Source organism: Pristiophorus japonicus, chromosome 2 (assembly GCF_044704955.1).
Source record: "Pristiophorus japonicus isolate sPriJap1 chromosome 2, sPriJap1.hap1, whole genome shotgun sequence".
NCBI classification, from domain to species: Eukaryota; Metazoa; Chordata; class Chondrichthyes; family Pristiophoridae; genus Pristiophorus; species Pristiophorus japonicus.
Window position 1 is genome coordinate 197,090,103 of NC_091978.1, and position 12,957 is coordinate 197,103,059.

Here is a 12,957-nt window from a genome sequence, read left to right on the forward strand (position 1 = left end):
TACCCCCACTAGTCACTGCCTGCCATTCTGAAAAGTACCCATTCCTGCACATATGCGCCAAGTGACCGCTGACGTTGCAGTTTCTGCAAGTGTATTGCTGATACTTGCAAACTCTGGCTGCGTGTTTGCCTACACACCTCCAGCATGAGCTGGAGGCCTCGTTGTTGGAAACAAAAGGTCCATTACCAGTCGATCATCTCTGACTGTCTCTGTAACTGTCCTTAAGTGCACCATTAACAGGTGTTGATGGCCCCATTACTGACCGCATTGTCCATTGTGATGGCATGAATCGCCGTTCAGCTAGCCATTGTCTCTGTTGAATTCCCCCTTTGGGTTCGACTGCATGCTGGGCATGTCTGATTGCCCTTGTCTGCCTAGAGAACTGTGTGCCGCATTAACAATGTTGACTCCATGGTCATTTGCCACATTTGAGCCAAGATTTTTGGTCATACATCATTCTGGTCTCTTCCTCCCCTGAAATAAATGTCTGGGCTATCAGAGCCGCCGCTTCCAAGGTCAAGTCTTCGGTCTCAATCAGTTTCCTGAAAACCCCAGCATGCCCGATGCTCTCATTAAAAAAGTCTCCGCTCTGCATGCATCTGGGAACTTACATAGGCTCGCCAGTCGCCGGAGATCTGCCACGCAGTCAGGAACGCTTTGCCCTTCTTGCCGCCGGTGCGTGTAAAACCGGTGTCTCGCCATGTGCATGCTGCTCGCCGGTTTAAGGTGTTCCCCGATCAACTTACTGAGCTCTTCGAACGTCTTGTCCGCCGGCTTCTCTGGCGCTAGAAGGTCCTTCATCAGAGAGTACGTTCTGGATCCACAAACCGTCAGGAGATGAGCCCTGCGTTTGTCGGCCGAATCGTGTCCCAACCATTCCTTAGTGACAAAACTTTGCAGTAGTCTCTCAATAAAGTTGTCCCAATCATCACCAACACAGTATCTCTCTTCTGTGCTCCTAATTGCCATGCTCGCGTGGTTTAAATCCCAGTTTCTCATCGCCAATTATATGTCCTTACTATACAGTATAAATGCACACGAGGATCATACTTGAGAGAAGGTCACTGTGACCAGTTACCTTTATTACCAAGACCTCAAGTGATGAAGGTGGGTGGAGCTTCCCCTTTTATTCCTGAAAGTCCAGGTTAGGAGTGTCTCCCACAAGTTCACCCCCTTGTGGTCAATGTTCTCAAGTGTATAACTTAGGTCAGCTTATACATGGGTTACAATGATAGTTGAATACATGACACAAGGGACCTACGTTTGTCATCACTTAAGAGAAGTAGCGGCAGGGATAGTGGATGAATTGGTTGTAATTTACCAAAATTCCCTGGATTCTGGGGAGGTCCCAGCAGATTGGAAAACTGCAAATGTAATGCCCCTATTTAAAAAAGGAGGCAGACAAATAGCAGGAAACTATAGACCAGTTAGCCTAACATCTGTGGTTGGGAAAATGTTGGAGTCCATTATTAAAGAAGCAGTAGCTTCTTTGGAAAAGCAAAATTCGGTCAGGCAGAGTCAGCATGGATCTGTGAAGGGGAAGTCATGTTTGACAAATTTGCTGGAATTTTTTGAGGATGTAACGAACAGGGTGGATAAAGGGGAACCTGTGGATGTGGTGTATTTGGACTTCCAGAAGGCATTTGACAAGGTGCCACATAAAAGGTTACTGCATAAGATAAAAGTTCACGGCATTGGGGGTAATATATTAGCATGGATAGAGGATTGGCTAGCTAACAGAGAACAGAGAGTCGGATAAATGGTTCATTCTCTGGTTGGCAACCAGTAACTAGTGGGGTGCCGCAGGGATCAGTGCTGTGACCCCAACTATTTACAATCTATATTAATGACTTCGAAGAAGGGATTGAGTGCAACATAGCCAAGTTTGCTGTTGATACAAAGATGGGAGGAAAAGCAATGTGTGAGGAGGACACAAAAAATCTGCAAAAGGACATGGACAGGCTAAGTGAGTGGGCAAAAATTTGGCAGATGGAGTATAATGTTGGAAAGTGTGAGGTCATGCCCTTTGGCAGAAAAAAATCAAAGAGCAAGTTATTATTTAAATGGAGAAAGATTGCAAAGTGCTGCAGTACAGCAGAACCTGGGGGTACTTGTGCATGAAACACGAAAGGATTGTATGCAGGTACAGCAAGTAATCAGGAAGGCCAATGGTATCTTGGCCTGTATTGCAAAAGGGATGGAGTATAAAAGCAGGGCAATCTTGCTGCAGCTATATAAGCTATTGGTGAGGCCACACCTGGGAATACTGCGTGCAGTTTTGGTTTCCATATTTGCGAACGGACATACTTGCTTTGGAGGCAGTTCAGAGAAGGTTCACTCGGTTGATTCCGGAATGAGGGGGTTGACTTATGAGGAAAGGTTAAGTAGGTTGGGCCTCTACTCATTGGAATTCAGAAGAATGAGAGGTGATCTTATCGAAATGTATAAGATTATGAGGGGGCTTGACAAGGTGGATGCAGAGAGGATGTTTCCACTGATGGGGGAGACTAGAACTAGAGGGCATGTTCTTAGAATTTGCTGCCTCAGAGAGCTGTGGAAGCTGGGACATTGAATAAATTTAAGACAGCAATAGACAGTTTCTTAACTGATAAGGATATAAGAGGTAATGGGGAGCAGGCGGGGAAGTGGAACTGAGTCCATGATCAGATCAGCCATGATCTTATTGAATGGCGGAACAGGCTCGAGGGGCCGTATGGCCTACTCCTGTTCCTATTTCTTATGTTCTTATGTTCTTATGTAATTCCCGTCTTATAGGAGTGGCACACTGTGAAAAAAAAAGGGGGCTAAATTCAATATCGTTGTGCCCATTTTTCAAGTGTGAACTGAGTGCAACGATGATGAATTCAGCAAAGCGATGGCCTGTGGACAATTTCTGTGTACACCCGGGCCACTGCTCAATTGATTCTAAGATTTTTTTTAGGGGGCCATGGCAGTTGCCTGTAAGCAGAGCAGCATTGATTTTACTATTAAAATGCGGGTCTTGCGCTTGAATAAGGAGATGGTTGCTAAATTTGTATGTGGAAGTGCCTGATTCGCTGGGCCTTCACCTAGATCAGGAAGTAATTGCCTTAATTATAAGGAAGCATTTAAAGAGATTTGATGGAATTCTCATCGACATTACGCTAGGTCTCTGTTTGGACTTGATAGATTGCTGGCAAGGGTTTAGTTTATTTTTGGTGCTTTTCTGTGCAGAACTCCAAGCCCCAATTAAAGCTAGCCTCCACTTCTTAAAGGTAGTCTGCGCCTCTTAAAGGGGAGATGTATTCTATCAGCAGCAGCTGCTGGAACTGGTTGTGGAGGCAAGGCTCAGAAAGAAGAAGGCCGAATAATGGCTCAACATGCCACAGAAAGGGATCCAAGGTTCTTGAAAGCAGCACTGAAGGCCTTTGTCCATGAGGTCAACTCCAGGAGAGAGGTCCGCTTTCCATAGGGGACCAGGAGGCCCTACAAGCAACAGGCCAGACTACAGTGGGAGCAGATAGCTACTGTGGTAAGTGCCAGCAGTTTAGTCCCAAGGTCCTGGACTTAGTACAGGAAGAAGTTTAATGACCTCACATGACTGGTCCAGGTCAGTAAATTAATCTTCAAGTGCCATATCCCACCATCTGCACCACTAGCTTCACACACTGCTCAGTGCACCACACCCCATCTACCAAACACAACTCACACATCACATTCATAGCTTCACCTTACCCACACACACTTAGCTCTGCTGCAAGCCTCACCCACTGCCAGCTATTCAACCATGACAGCCACTTCACCCAAATACATTACACCACACTAACTGACGCATTTCCCTTTCTCTTGCAGGGAAAAGATGGCACATAACCAGCGCCAGAAGGACCTAACCAGTGGGGGACAGGCATAACTTTACCATAATGGAGGAGACAATGCTGGCCATTTTTGGCAGGGGCATGGCTGAGCCCGTGGCCAGCAGTGGGGCTGAAAAAATTGAAGATGCCGGTATCCTCATACGTTATCCTCCTCACATCCCACTTCCCCCTTATCTCACAATCTCTTCTGATTTACAATCTGCACATGGTGTAAGCATGCACAACTGCTTTCCTCCTCATCCCACCATCCTACCCTTGTGCCCTTCTCATTTCAAATAGCCAGGAAACCAGTTGGTCAACATGACGAGGGAGAAGAGGGAGAAGAATAAGGAGAAAAAGAAGAAGAGGGAAAAGAAGAATGAGAAGAGGGAGAAGAAGAAAAGGAGGAGAAGAAGTGGAGGAGAGGGAGGAGGAGAAGAAGGAGGGGAGGAGAGGAGGGAGGAGGAGGAGGGGAGGAGGAGAGGGAGGAAGAGAAGAAGGAGGGGGAAGAGGAGCAGAAGGAGAAGAAGAAGAAGATTTCACATCTCAGCCACCAGCTCAGATACTGACACCAATGTTCCTGATAATGTTTTTTTGGTGTATGGGCCCTTTAACTTGTTGAGCGGCCCATTCACTTTTTCGTGCATGGAAGGTCATCCAGCAAGGTCATCCCAACTGGAAGTCAGCAGCCTTCCACCAGCCTTGCTGCAGCCACTGGGGCAGCACTGTGTCAGAGCACGAGGATAGGCAAAGGCACACGCAAGACAGAGGAATGCACAAGGGTGAATAGTTGATTTTTTTTAATGTAATATTGGATGGATAGATGTATAAAGTTAGATTGGAATGTTTGCTTTGTGGTGGCTTTTCTTTCAATATTGTGGCCAAGAGGACACTGTGATGATCATTTGCAGAGGGAAGGTAAGGTGTGGGACTAATGTTGAAAGGGGAATTGGGGTGTGTTCACTTGTACCGCGGGCGGATGATTCGATCCTGGATATCCCAGCCAAAAAAGGGCTGTCTTAGTTGCCTCCTTCCTTCCTTCTTCTTCCACCTCCTCCTCCTACTTCTGCTCCTGAGCTGGTGGCCATATCCCTGGTGACAAGGGCTATGCCCTCATGATGGCCAGGTTGTGGAGGATACAGCAGACCACCACAAATCTCCTTCTATGAGCATCTAGTTGAAAAGCAGCATTGCTGAGGTCTGTATATAATAAGCACGAGCCTGTTTCATTTAAGGAAGAAAGTAAAAATAACAATATAAAGAAAGTTTCTAAACATGCTAGAACATAAGTGTTGTTAGAGACAGGGAAAGAGCATTAGGGCTAACAAGTCCTTTTATGATCGAGCAATCTTACCTTCTCATCATATTGCTCAATCCCCTTTCTCTCCAGAAACATACCTAGTTGTCTTTTGACTTTGTTTATTTGGCCCTTTCACTCCAGTACTGGTAATTTTAGGAAAAGGAAAGGAGTTCTGGGGATGGAAATTAGGTCGTACCTCAATTGGGGCGGTGTCCCGGATGGAGCGGTAAATTTTGTGCCGACAAATGCTTTGCGCCTGCCAACGCAAAATTCATCAGCTGAGCCCGGAGTTTTGCAGTGGGGTGCTAAGGGAGTGTTGCACGCCTCTTTTCGGGCACGAGGCTGGCTGAACAAGGGAAAGTCCCAAGCTAAAGAGCTGGCTTTGGAGCACCATATCAGAGGCCTGGGGGTGGAAAAAAACTTGAAAAAAACCCACTAAAAACATTCCCAATACATAGCTCATGTCACCACAACATAAATCACAAAAAAAATGTTTAAAACAATCTCATTTACCTCAGATCAGCATTACTTACCTGACTGTGGCTGCTACAGCTTGGAACGCCTGCTTTCACAGGTATTCCCACCAGGTTGCGTCACGGGTCGGGCGCAATCCAAAAATTGAGCCGATGTCGCAACCAGGTGCGTTGCACACCGGCTCGCCTCTCCCAGGCGATACTGCTCCTCCCTCTACCGCCTGCCCCACATCGATACCGGCACCGAATGTCCCAGCGGGGCGCTGAAAGCTGGTCGCCTGGGCACAACTGCATTCCGCTGCCACTGCCACCCCTCCAGGGCACTAAGAGGGGCGGCAGAAGGCCGAATTTCCAGCCAAAGTTCTACCGTATAATTGGAAAAGTGTTGTTTTCTTTTGTTTTCTTTGTAGCTAATTTTAAAGTCACGTCACCAACACAATGGAAATAACAGTCATGATGCAAAAGTTAAATCCTTGCTCTTTGTAAATGTAGTCAGTAAATAAATAACAATCTGAATAACCTTTTATTTTTTAAATTCCAATATTACTTCATTACAACTTTTTCTAATAAATGTAAAGTTGCAAAATTCGTGGGAACCCCCCCCCCCCAGTGTTTGGATTCATTGCAAAGGAAATTTAATTTGGAACGATCTACCAGAAAGTTTGAGATCCTAAAGTGCACATGGAAGAAACTATGAGTTTTAGTCGAATTTGGGATTTTACAAGGCAGATTGGGTCCGTGTGGGAAGAGCTAAGAACTAAAGAAACCAGTTTTGAGTATTGAAGCTGTCTGGGGTATTGAAGCTAAAAAAAATTGTCTGGGGAATTGTGTAAACTCAAAAGCCCTTCTCCCCAGGAGACATTAACATAGCAACAATCAATCCAGAGATAGCCAGCCATCACCCTGAACAAGAAACCAATCCAGCATATACATAATGACAATGGCACATCCAGCCCGCATGGAAAACTCAGGCCTCGGCAGACATTGCAAATACCAAAGATAATTTTTCCCCATCAAGAAACAAATTTAAAAGATCAACACATCCGAGACAGGTTAACATTAATGAGCCTGCCAAAATATGACAAAGAGATATCAAGCCCGCCAAAAATTAAACAAAGAATTAGGACTGATTTGGCTCGAAGATTAGAACAGCTACAAAAGTATAACTGGGGCACTGTTTTAACGAATGTATGCAATGCATCAGAGGGAGAAAGGAGAGAGACCACCACAGCAGTTTTAACAAGCCTCTCCAGCCTCGACGACACTCCCGGGGCCACACTGCCCTGCTATCAAAGAAGAAAGAAGGACATCACCATGGCAGGGAAAGCAGCCCCAGCAACTCCGGCCATCGCCATCGCTGCAGCAACGTGGACCAATTCCGAAACAAAACTCCTCAAAGAAGAAACCGAAGATTCGAAGGTTTCCACTCCACAATCTAGTCCTGACTACCAACAGGTGAAGCATTAACTAAAGTAGGACCTCAAAAGTAGTAATCTCAGGATTGCTACCAGTGCCACGTGCTGGTCAGAGTAGGAATCGCAGAATAGTTTAGATGAATATGTGGCTTGAGGAGTGGTGCAGAAGGGAGGGATTCAAATTCCTGGGACTTTGGAACCGGTTCTGGGGGAGGTGGGACCATTACAAACCGGACGGTCTGCACCTGGGCAGGACCAGAACCAATGTCCTAGGGGGAGTGTTTGCTCGTGCTGTGGGGGAGGAGTTAAACTAATATGGCAGGGGGATGGGAACCTATGCAGGGAGACAGAGGGAAATAAAATGGAGTCAGAAGCAAAATAGAGAAAGGAGAATATTAAAAGTGGAGGGCAGAGAAACCCAAGGCAAAAAACAAAAAGGGCCACATTACAGCAAAATTCTAAAGGGGCAAAGTGTGTAAAAAAAACATGCGTGAAGGCTCTGTGCCTCAATGCGAGGAGTATTCGGAATAAGATGGATGAATTAACTGCGCAGATAGCAGTTAACGGATACGATGTGATTGGCATCACGGAGACATGGCTCCAGGGTAACCAAGGCTGGGAACTCAACATCCAAGGTATTCAGCATTTAGGAAGGATAAACAGAAAGGAAAAAGAGGCGGGATTGCGTTGCTGGTAAAAGAAGTAATCAATGCAATTGTAAGGAAGGACATTAGCCTGGATGATGTGGAATCGGTATGGGTGGAGCTGCGGAATTCCAAAGGGCACAAAACGCTAGTGGGAGTTGTGTATAGACCACCAAACAGTAGTAGTGAGGTTCGGACAGCATCAAACAAGAAATAAGGGATGTGTGCAATAAAGGTACAGCAGTAATCATGGGCGACTTTAATCTACATATTGATTGGGCTAACCTATCTGGTAGCAATGTGGTGGAGGAGGATTTCCTGGAGTGCATTAGGGATGGATTTCTAGACCAATATGTCGAGGAACCAACCAGGGAGCTGGCCATCCTAGACTGGGTGATGTGTAATGAGAAGAGACTAATTTGCAATCTTGTTGTGCGAGGCCCCTTGGGGAAGAGTGACCATAATATGGTAGAATTTCTTATTAAGATAGAGAGTGACAAAGTTAATTCGGAAACTAGGGTCCTGAACTTAAGTAAAGGTGAGGCGTGAATTGGCTAAAATAGACTGGCAAAGGATACTTAAAGGGTTGACGGTGGATAAGCAGTGGCAAACATTTCAAGATCACATGGATGAACTTCAGCAATTGTTTATCCCTGTCTGGAGTAAAAATAAAACTGGGAAGATGGCTCAACCGTGGCTAACAAAGAAAATTAAGGATAGTATTAAAACAAAGGAAGAGGCATATAAATTGGCTAAAAAAAGCAACAAACCTGAGGACTGGGAGAAATTTAGAATTCAACAGAGGAGCACTAAGAGTTTAATTAGGAGGGGGAAAATAGATTATGAGAGGAAGCTTGCAGGAAATATAAAAACTGACTGCAAAAGCTTCTATAAATATGTGAAGAGAAAAAGATTAATAAAGACAAATGTAGGTCCCTTGCAGTCGGATTCAGGTGAATTTATAATGGGGAACAAAGAAATGGCAGACCAATTGAACCAATACTTCAGTTCTGTCTTCACGAAGGAAGACACAAATAACCTTCCGAAGATACTAGGGGACAGTGGGTCGAGTGAGAAGAAGGAACTGAAGGATATCCTCATTAGGTGGGAAATTGTGTTCGGGAAATTGATGGGATTGAAGGCTGATAAATCCCCAGGGCCTGATAGTCTGCATCCCAGAGTGCTCAAGGAAGTGGCCCTAGAAATAGTGGATGCATTGGTGATCATTTTCCAACAGTCTATCGACTCTGGATCAGTTCCTATGGACTGGAGAGTAGCTAATGTAACACCACTTTTTTAAAAAGGAGGGTGAGAGAAAACGGGTAATTATAGACCGGTTAGCCTAACATCAGTAGTGGGGAAAATGTTGGAATCAATCATTAAGGATGAAATAGCAGCGCATTTGGAAAGCACTGACAGGATCGGACCAAGTCAGCATGGATTTATGAAAGGGAAATCATACTTGATGAATCTTCTGGAATTTTTTGAGGATGTAACTAGCAGAGTGGACAAGGGAGAACCAGTGGATGTGGTGTATTTGGACTTTCAAAAGGCTTTTGACAAAGTCCTGCACAAGAGATTGGTGTGCAAAATCAAAGCACATGGTATTGGGGGTAATATACTGACATGGATAGGGAACTCGTTGGCAGAGAGGAAGCAGAGAGCCGGGATAAACAGGTCCTTTTCAGAATGGCAGGCAGTGACTAGTGGAGTGCCGCAAGGCTCATTGTGGGACCCCAGCTCTTTACAATGTACATTAACAATTTAGATGAAGGATTAGAGTGTAATATCTCCAAGTTTGCGGATGACACGAAACTGGGTGGCGGTGTGAGCTGTGAGGAGGACGCTAAGAGGTTGCAGGTGACTTGGACAGGTTAGGTGAGTGGGCAAATACATGGCAGATGCAGTATAATGTGGATAAATGTGAGGTTACCCATTTTGGGGGCAAAAACACGAAGGCAGAATATTATCTGAATGGCAGCCAACTAGAAAAAGGGGAGGTGCAACGAGACCTGGGTGTCATGGTTCATCAGTCACTGAAAGTGGGCACGCAGGTACAGCAGGCGGTAAAGAAGGCAAATGGTATGTTGGCCTTCATAGCTAGGGGATTTGAATATAGAAGCGTGGAGGTCTTAATGCAGCTGTACAGGGCCTTAGTGAGGCCTCACCTGGAATATTGTGTTCCGTTTTGGTCTCCTAGTCTGAGGAAGGACGTTATTGCTATTGAGGGAGTGCAGCGAAGGTTCACCAGACTGATTCCAGGGATGGCTGGGCTGTCATATGAGGAGAGACTGGATCAACTGGGCCTTTATTCACTGGAATTTAGAAGAATGAAAGGGGATCTCATAGAAACATATAAGATTCTGACGGGATTGGAGAGGATAGATGCGGGAAGAATGTTCCCGATGTTGGGGAAGTCCAGAACCAGGGGACATAGTCTTAGGATAAGGGGTAGGCCATTTAGGACTGAGATGAGGAGAAATTTCTTCACTCAGAGAGTTGTTAGCCTGTGGAATTCCCTGCCGCAGAGAGGTGTTGATGCCAGTTCATTGGATATATTCAAGAGGGAGTTAGATATGGCCCTTACGGTTAAAGGGATCAAGGGGTATGGAGAGAAAGCAGGAAAGGGGTACTGAAGGAATGATCAGCCATGATCTTATTGTGTGGCGGTGCAGGCTCGAAGGGCTGAATGGCCTACTCCTGCACCTATTTTCTATGTTTCTATGTTAAACCTATTTCTAATGAAAGAAAGTGGGTACTCACCCCATAAGTCCAATACGCGCCCTATCGCATCAGCGGACACCACCCAACTGAAGACTACGCAGTGAGAAGTCCTCTACGACGTTTGGGGTATGGCAAGCAGAACCTACAGAGTCCAGCAAACCCCGAAATCGTGAACCACCGCCTACTGACAATAAAGAATTGGTGAGTATCGTCCCTGTTTGCCCTGGAGTTTAACCTCGTCATTGGGAGGTGGGAGGTGTATTTCTGTAACCCCTTTGAATGTGTGATATAGTATTCTTTATTTGAATGATTACAAGTTTGACATTGTATTTTCTTGTCCTTAATAATATCAAAGTTCTTTGCACCAAAACAGTTGTCTCATGCACTTTGTCACATCCCCCAAATAAATCCAAAGTCTAGAACCCAGGGAGTGGGAGCGATTCGAACCGTTCAGAAGGTCAGAGGTGAACCTGACCCCACACACCACCCCCTACATAAATCACAACCTCTGATATCATAAGCACATTGTTGATAGCTCCTTCATCAATAAAGTAGCCGTGAAATATTTTCTGTCTATAACACATCCCTCTCCGCAATAAACATTTGTATAAACCCTGGCTCGCCCACCCCAACTCAAATGCACTTCTAGTAACCCAGTCTATGTAATATTTTACAAAAGATGTCTAACAGTACTGTGGTGTGCTGTTTCTTGCATTTTTCTTTTCTTATCAGATTCATCTGTCCTGTTATACACAACACGCATTTGGTGTTTATGAACTGTAGTTAGCAAAGTAAACTTGTTAAGACTTTTCAAACTATCAGAGTAAAATGACTCAATACCTTGGGGAAGCTATGTGCAAGAAATATCAACCACAAAGCAAAAAACATAATTAGATCAGTCTGATACCATATTTGGGCGGGCATGAAAATGGTTGAGCAGCCTGCCAATCTGAAACATCACAATAAAGAGCATATTTAATCAGTTCTGAAGTCTTTGTTGTTGACTGGCACTGCTGTTTTTTATGAAAATGGAACAATTCTATGTTGGGGATACCAATGAAACCTACAATTTAAACAATCGGGACAAACACCCTGATAAAACAATTGAGCTGTCTGTACATTTGTGAAAACCTGCAACTGCAGGATTCCAGAGGACTGTCTAACCTGAAGCAGAATAGTTATTGCCATACAACACTGTGGCGACCAGTTTGAACGGGCCTCGGGAGCAAAGGTCAATCGCAGCAAGAGCGAGGCCATGCTCTTTGGCAAGTGGACCGACCGAGCCTCCATTCCCTTCACCGTCAAGCCAGACTTCCTGAAGGTGTTGGGAATATGGTTCGGAGCGGACGGGGCGTGCGCCAAAAACTGGGACGAGCGTATCGCCAAGGTCAAACAAAAACTGGGATGGTGGAAGCTGCGCTTCCTCTCCATGGCAGGAAAGAACCTGGTCATCAGGAGTGAGGTGCTCTCGGTGTTGTTGTACGTGGCGCAGGTCTGGCCCATCTCACGCTCCTGCGCCGCGGCAGTCACCCGGGCCGTCTTCCACTTTGTCTGGAGGTCCAAAATGGACCGTGTCCGCTAAGACACAATGTACAAATCTCTGGACAGTGGAGGAAAGGACGTTCCGAACGTGGCCCTCATCCTGATGGCCACCTTTGTGTGCGGCTGCATCAAGCTGTGCACAGACCCCCAGTATGCAAACACCAAGTGTCACTACGTGCTGAGGTTCTCCCTGTCCCCGGTGTTGCGAAGGATGGATCTGGCCACGCTGCCGCGAAACGCCCCCACCAGTTGGACCATGCCTGTCCACCTGTCCTTCGTGGAAAAGTTCCTCACAAGAAACCCCTTTGACCACAGGGCCATAAAACAGTGGTCAGCACGTAAGGTCCTGGATGCCCTACGAAAGAAGGAGATGGTGGACCCTGTCGGGTGGTTCCCTGAGCGGACTGTCGAACTCGTTCGGCAGAACGTCTCATCGCCAGAGCTTTCACACAAGCACCAAGACATAGCTTGGTTGGCGGTGCGGAGGGCCCTACCCGTCAGAGCGTTCATGCACAGCCAACGCCTCAGCAGCACGGCACGGTGCCCCCGAGCCTGCTGCGGGGCGGACGAGACTGTCACCCATCTCCTTCAGGATTGCACCTTTGCAATGCAGGTCTGGAAAGAGATGCAGTGGTTGCTGTCGAGGTTCATCCCAAGCAGCTCTGTAACACAGGACTCTGTGTGCTACGGGCTGTTCCCAGGGACACACACCGAGACAGACATCACCTGCTGCTGGAGGGCCATCAACTCGGTCAAAGACGCTCTTTGATCTTGCCGAAACTTGCTGGTTTTCCAGAACAAGGAGATGACCACGTTCGCGTGTTGCAGACTGGCGCAATCCAAGATCCAGGAATACGTGCTGAGGGACGCAATTAAAATTGGTGCAGTCGCCGCAAAGGCACGGTGGGGAAGGGCCACAGTTTAAAGCCCTTCTGCCACGGAAAACCCGGGGGCAGGAATCAGTACAAACCCCCACCTCGGGCTGTATTTGTAATTTACTTTTTGTGTACATAGAGCACCAAATCT